Source organism: Perognathus longimembris, chromosome 1 (assembly GCF_023159225.1).
Source record: "Perognathus longimembris pacificus isolate PPM17 chromosome 1, ASM2315922v1, whole genome shotgun sequence".
Taxonomy (NCBI): domain Eukaryota; kingdom Metazoa; phylum Chordata; class Mammalia; order Rodentia; family Heteromyidae; genus Perognathus; species Perognathus longimembris.
In genome coordinates, this window is record NC_063161.1 from 139,854,464 (window position 1) to 139,862,198 (window position 7,735).

A 7,735-nucleotide genomic window follows, 5' to 3' on the forward strand; every position below is an offset into this window, starting at 1 on the left:
GCACCACTTTGGCATTTTTGTGTTTGTTTTGCCAGTCCTGGCACTTGAACTCAGGGCCTGAGCACTGTCCCTGGCTTCTCTTTGCTCAAGGCTAGCACTCCACCACTTGAGCCACAGTGCCCCTTCTGGCTTTTTCTACACATATGTGGTGCTAAGGAATCGAACCCAGGGCTTCATGTATATGAGGCACTCTACCACTAGGACATATTCCCAGCCCAGCATTTTCGTTTTATGTTATCTGAGGAGTCGAACCCAACTAAGCCACATTCCCAGCCATTGGCAATTGTTTTCAGGAGCACAGGTTAGGAAGCGGATGATCCAAAAGCTTCCAGCTTTTTACTGGTTGATAGAAGATAACAGTCTAACAGACATGCCCAAGCTGGCTTCAAATGATCCTCAGATCTCATTGTCCTGAGGTGCTAGGATTACCTACATGAGCCATTCCCAGATTTTATCAATTGGGGGCAGGGGGTGGGGGGTGTCCCTCTGCTCCATTCATTTTCTGGTTAACTAAGAGTCTCAGACTTTCCAGCTGGGGTTGGGGGTGGTTTTGAATCGACCCTCAGATCTCAGCCTCCTGAGTAGCTAGGATTATGGGCATGAGCCACCAGCATCCAACTAAAATATACATTATTATTTTTTTGCCAGTCCTGAGGCTTGGACTTGGGGCTTGAGCACTGTCCCTGGCTTCTTTTTGCTCAAGGCTAGCACGCTGCCACTTGAGCCACAGCTCCATGTCTGGCCTTTTCTATATATGGTGCTGAGGAGTCAAACCCAGGGCTTCAGGTATGGTATGCAACACTACCACTAGGCCATGTTCCCAGGCCCTAAAGTAATTTGTAAAAAGAAGGAGGTACTAGGGGGAGAAAAAAGAGAGCTGCTGTAGTGGTTAGATTTTTCCCTTTTGGACCTGTTAAATTTACCTGGAAAACTACTTGGAAGGGTCATAGGTTGGAGACACAAGTTGGAAGACAATCTGAGAACCCCTTTTAGGTACCTTCATGCACGTCAGAAAACACTAAGCTTTCATTCTTCATAAACTGGCTCCAGTGCATACCTTCAGCCTAGTCCTGCCCACAAGGCTTGGGAAGAGGGAGAGCTCATCTGAAATTGTAGAAGTAAAAAATTATAAACCTAAATAAATGAGTGGAGTGATGGGAGAGAAAAACAGGATGGAAAGAGGAGCGGCATGTTCTGACACGCCCCCTTGTGGCCAGAGGGAAGTGAGGCCGAGCTTCTATTGCTGGGGAAGGAAGGTCCTGACAAAGTGAAGAAGAGTCCCCTTCTCAGAGACTGGACTGAGGGGAAGGAAAGGTGGTCTGCAGACCCAGACCTTTTTGTCCAGACTGCACTAAGGAGAGGAAAGGAAGGCACTGTACCTGAAGAGCTGCCGAGTTCCGGCTTTGCCTGCTTTGAGTTGTTTAAATCCTAAGTACTGACTGGCAGATAAGGAAACAGGCTCTGGCAGATGAGCTATGTGCCTCAGTTTTCATAACTGGAACACAGCTGGGTGAGGATGGAAACTCACACCTGGCTTCTGACCTCCTCGCGACCTCTTCATGTTTTCTGTCCAGACAAGTGTGATGGTTAAGGCAATAGTTTCCTTCAGGTCCCAGGGATAACCTTGGACTAAGGTCTGGAAGGGAGGGTTCCCTCAAAGAGCAAATAGGATTGGGGATGAGTTAAGTTGCTTTTCTCTTTCAGGTTGTTTCTTGTGCTGGGAGGAAGCTTTTCTGTTGGATGCCATCCCTTTTTTTTTTTCTTTTCTTTTTTTCTGGTGCTGAGGCTTGAACTGGGGGCCTTGAGCTTACTACGCAGCTTGCGCCTACCGCTTGAGCCACATCTCCACTTCTAGCTTTTTGCTGGTTAATTGGTGACATGACTCTTTTGAATTTGCCTGGACTCGCTTGGAATTGTGATCCTCGGATCCCAGCCTCCTGAGCAACCAGGATTGCAGGCATGAGCCATAGTGCCCAGCTATACATTTTAACATTTTTTAAATCATTTGAGATTTTCAGAAAGTTGCAAAGAGAATGTATAGACGTCTTGCACACTCAGTTTTTCCTAAATCTTTCAAGTTATACAAAGGGGATTCAATTCAACAAATTAGTTTGAAGTACAATGAATCTTGGTCATTGTCACCCCTACCATTATTCTCTACATGATACACCACTTAATTAAACCACAGTCTTTGAGCTTCTAGGGATGTCTTTTACTCTTGGAAAGTCAAATGTGAGGTCCAGGCTCCCATCTGGCATCCCGAGTTTGGGACTCTTGGGTGTAAACTTTTGACCTCTGCTTTGGCTTCCACAAAGGCTTGCCATTGCCCTGCCCCAGGTGTGTGGGGGCAGCCTGCTGATGAGGTCACGGTTGAAGCTGAGAGTGGCTCCTCTATGCTGATACATGGGAAGAATTCAGCCCAAGCCAGAAGGGTGCTTGTGTTTGTGAGGCCTATGGGGCCTGTACTGTGTACTTGGGGACAGGGGGACATAGAGCTGTGCTGTCTGAGCTATCCCAGGAGCTGCCTGCTGACAACCCCTTACACCTAGCCATCTTCACGCGCAGCCCTGTTGAAACGCAGAGAAAGCTAAGTAGGGGGTCTGTTACACAGATCTGAGTCCTAAGTCCTGGCTGCTGCTGCTCCGTGTGTGTGTGTGTGTGTGCACATCAATACTGGAACTTAAATTCACACTCAAATTCCTTAACTTTTTCACTTAATGCTGCTGCTCTACCACTTGAGCCATGTCTTTAGCGTTTTGTTGGTGAATTGGAGATAAGAATCACATATTTTTCTGCCCAAATTGACTTCAAACCTCATTCTAGATTTCAGTCTCCTTAGTAGGGAGGATTATAGATGTGAGCTACCAACACATTCCTTCAGATGCTGCTTTCTAAACTTTCGATATTCTAAGGACTTAACCAAAGCACACTGCTTATTCTTTCTTTCTTGCTTGCTTTCTTGCTTTTTTTTTTTTTTTGCCAGTCCTGGGGCTTGGACTCAGGGCCTAAGCACTGTCCCTGGCTTCTTTTTGCTCAAGGCTAGCACTCTGCCACTTGTGCCACAGCACCACTTCTGGCCATTTTCTATATATATGGTGCTGAGGAATTGAACCCAGGGCTTCATGTATATGAGGCAAGCACTCTTGCCACTAGGCCATATCCCCAGCCCTCTTCTGGCTTTTTCTATATATGTTGTGCTAAGGAATTGAACCCAGGGCTTCCTGTATGCCAGGCAAGCACTCTACCACTAAGCCATATTCCCAGCCTGCTAAATACTTTCGAAGGCAAAAAGAGACCACCGTTTCTTTGTCAGGACCCAGAAATACTCCACTTCCATCTTTGTCACTGTCTTCCTGTGAGACCTTTGCCTCATTCCAGCCCCAGTCATCACCTGTATCAAATTCTTCCTATTGAATTACCTGGATTGGGCTTTATTGTCCTGCAGGACCCAAGGGAGACCACAATAGATCAGAAAGATAATCTTAGAGGGTGACAAGTTCTTTGAAGATTACAAAATGAGTGAATGGGGTTTCTTAAGATGATTGGAAAAACGGTTCTTTTCTGGAAAGCAGATTTTTGCCCAGGGCTACTGCACTACCACTTGAGCCATAGTGCCACTTCCAGCTTTTTTTTTTCTTCAATAGTTTATTGGAGATAAGAGTCTCATAGACTTTCCTGCCCTGGCTGGCTTGGACCAGCAATCCTCACATCTCAGCCTCCCGAGCAGCTAGGATCAGAGGTGTGAACCACTGACACCCAGGCCATAAGATTCTTACCTCAATTAACCACCAAAAAAGTCAGAAGTGGAGATAGGACTCAAGTGGTAGCATGCCAGACTTGAGCAAAAATGCTAAAGGACAGGGGCTGGGAATATGGCCTAGTGGCAAGAGTGCTTGCTTCGTGTACATGAAGCCCTGGGTTCGATTCCTCAGCACCACATATATAGAAAACAGCCAGAAGTGGCGCTGTGGGCTCAAGTGCAGAGTGCTGGCCTTGAGCAAAAGAAGCCAGGGACAGTGCTCAGGCCCAAGCCACAGGACTGGCAAAAAACAAAACAAAACAAAAAACCAACAACCATAAGGAAAGCATCCAAGCTTAGATAGGTTAGATAAGGAGTGAGGTATGGGAAGATGAAGGTAAGGTTGTATAGCACTTGCCTTGTTCCCAGATTCTAACCCCAACACTGTCAGCTATTCAAGAAAATGTGTACATAAACATTTCTCATATCAAAGTTATTTAATGCTATAGAAAAAGTCATTTAAAGCCAGTGCCAGTGGTTCAGGTAGGCCTGTAATCCTAGCTACTCTGGAGGCTGAGATCTAAGAAATCACAGTTCGAAGCCTGCCAGGTCAGGAAACTCCTTGAGAGTCCTATCTCCAACTAACCACCCAAAAACCAGAAGTGGAGTTGTGGTTCAAAGTGATAGAGCACTAGCCTTAAGTAGAAAAAGCTCAGGGACAACACCTAGGCCCACAACCAGCAAAAGAAAGAAGTCCTTTAACATGGCAGAGAATCTAATGCCACAAAAAGTCCAAAGGCACACTTCAAAGGGAGGATGGCAGAGAAAGGTCATCAAAGTGAAAGGCTATGACTTCTAATGGGGAAGGAGAGGCGAGAGGAGGGGAGGAAGCTTCAGGAAGTGCTACTGGGCTCTGAACAAGGTTTGGATGCCATAGTTAGCAGGACAAGAGTGGGGCAAGTGCAAGGAGAAGCAGGGGGAGTATATCTGGGGGGAAAATATGAGTCAGCCTCTGCGGGGGGGGGGGGGGGGGGATGGGAAGATATGAGTCAGCACGAGAGACCAGCCTGGAGAGCCAGGTGCACAGGCAGACTGTGAACCAATGATTCCGGCTTTACGTGCCCAGGTTTTTCCTCTCTGTAATCAGAAAGGACAGCACCTGCCAGTGGCTCTCAGGCATGAATGAATTCTCCATTTGTTGATAGAACAGCAAGACTCAGCTGGCGGCAGACATCCCTGGCAGTGCCCATATCTATTGGTGTCTTTTTCCAAGACATTCTGGCCAACGCCAAGGCAGGGTATCCATGTGGAAGGCACGCTCAGGGATAATACTGAGCTGTCACCTGGGTGGGTGGCCCACAGTTTTTCAATTTTGCTGCATGCATCTCTCTCTGTGAAGTAGTTATATTGTTTCCTAGTGTGGTTATAAAAGCGGATGGTGGAAGTAATAGAAATGTGTTTGCACAGTTCTGGAGGCAAAATGGTTGAGATGCACATACTGGTAGGTTGATTCCTTCTGAAGGCTGCGGGAGGACGATCTGTTCTCTGCCTCACCCCAGCTCCTGGCAGTTTGCTGACCACTCTTGGTGTTCCTTGGCTTGTGGAATCATCACCCTCATTGTTGTCTCATGGTTTCCCCCCCGTGTTTCTGGGTCCCGTTTCCTCTTTTATAAGGTAATGATCATCTTGACTCAGCCTTACCCTACTGACTTTTTAGTCTGTGTGGGACAAAGTCTCTCTGTGTAAGCCTTGGCTGGACAGGAGCTTACCATCCTCTTGCCTCAGCCTTCCCAGGGCTGAATCATAGATGCATGCCACATGCCTGGCTTGTGACTTTTATCTTCTTCTTTTTTTTTTTTTTTTTGCTATTATAGAGGTATTGTACAGAGAAGTTACAATTACACAAGTCAGGTCCTTCCTTTCTTTCTCCATGGTCTGGCTTTGAACTGCAACCCTCAAATCTCAGCCTCCCAATTAGCTAGGATTACATGCATGAGCCACCAGCACCCAACCCTAGTGTTTTTTAATTCTTTGGATTCTTGGGAAGAAATGTATCCTCGCCAGATATGTGGCTCTCAGGCAAGTCTTCACACATCTGAATTCACTGAACTGCTCCTGCACTTTCTGTCTGAACATGGAAATGTGTACTCAGAAAAAATGGGGGCGGGGAGGAGACAAAACCACACACCACTGACTTCTCTTTGGGTTCCCCTTAAGATGAAGAATCTTGCTATTTTCTTTTCATGGCTTACCTTCAAATAAATGTACTCTACCAAAAAAAGGAAGGGAGGGAGGGAGCGAAGAAGGGAGAGAGTGAAGCGGGAAGGCAGACAATTTCGAACAGCAGTGTGTTTTGAAAATGTTGGGTTTTTTATCTTTTGTTTTTAGTTTTGAGCATCATCACAATATACAACGAACTTAAAAAAGTAATAGTAAACAGAGTAGAGGAAAAATTTTAAACAATTAAAAATGTTTCAAGGAAAGAAAAAGCTACAACTCTAGGTCTGTTTTCTCACCAGAATAATGTAGACATGGAAAGTCTCCACCTGTTGGCCATATTTAATTGTCTGTATTCCACCCAAATCAAATCTTGATTTTTATTTGGAGGATCACGTTTTGGTTCCCCTTCTCTTGGAGGCTGGGTGGATGTTGAGTGATCACATGATTCAAGTCTGTCCAATCAGAATGAACCCCAGCACTTAGAGGTGGTTCAGACTTCCCATCCTCTAGAACCAGATAGCTCAGAGCCTCAGTTGGTGTCCCCCGGGAGCACCCACCAGAGCTGAGTGTAAAGTCACAAGTTAGCTGGAGAAGAAAAAAGAAGACTCCATAATGTCATTCACATCCCAATTGGAGCTGTGAGTAAAGCTAATCTAAGGCTCTTCCTGCTGTTTTCTTGGCTGAGTCTCATTTTTGCATACAATAACTGCATGAAACAGTCCTCAGTGATTCTTCCAAGGCCTACAGTGAGGATTCAGTGAGAAATTCCAAGCCCTTAGCCCTAGTACTTTCACAGGACAAAAGTTAGCTGTTCCCACATTAACCTAATAAGAAGTAACCACTATTGCTATAGTTGCCATCTTTGTTGTTGGCTGTTTCTGAAGCAGCTTGGCTTACAGTTGTGGCTTAGGCAGACTTCCAGCTGCAGAGATTTGGGGCCGACCATGGCTGGGCTCCCCAGGGCTGAGTTTGTTTAGAAGCTGCCTCTTAGTGCGCACTCCCAGTGGCTTCCCAGCGAGCATGTAATGCCATAATTGCAGCTTTCCCAGCTGTCGGCCATGGAGACAACCCAGAAAATGAGGTTGGCTCAGTAAATATTGAACCAAATTATGCAAATGACTTCGCGGAAGAGACTCAGCTGCAGAGACCCAGTGTGATTGGTGGGCCCTGGTGTACTTTGCAGGAGACTCCGCCCCTGCAGGCTCTGTCGGCCCAAAGCAGACACCTGGGATGACTAAGGAGCTGGGCCAAAGCTGGTGCTGGGAGAGGGCGGGGAAAATGAGGAGGGGGTCCCCCTAACTTGTTGGGATTGAAGTGCCAGACACGTGAACCCCATTTTAGAATTAAACCCTGAGCCAATCAGATTGTACCTGTGTCCTAATCCTGCTTGCACAGCTGATTGTTGTAACCTTGTTCTTTGCCTTTATAAGCCCTGTGTAATCACAGCTCAGGGCTTCCTCCTAACCCCCGCTGTGTCGGTGGGTAGGACGAGGCCCGATTGGCAGCTCATTAAATAAAACCTTGCCTTGCTTTTGCATTTCGGAGTGTCTGAATCTCGGTGGTCTTCTTGGGGGTGGTCTTGCGACTTGGCACAACAGGGATGACAGGGTGAACTGCTCTGAAGGAAGAGCTAGTATTCCGTTCCTCCTACAGCCCTGTCAGCTTCCTCAGGAAGAGGTGGCTTTGGCACCCAAGCTTTAAAGGCAGAAATTTGGCCCAAGCTGATGGCGTCTCTGTGATAACTGTCCAGAGCATGGACCTACCAGGTGAGCTGGG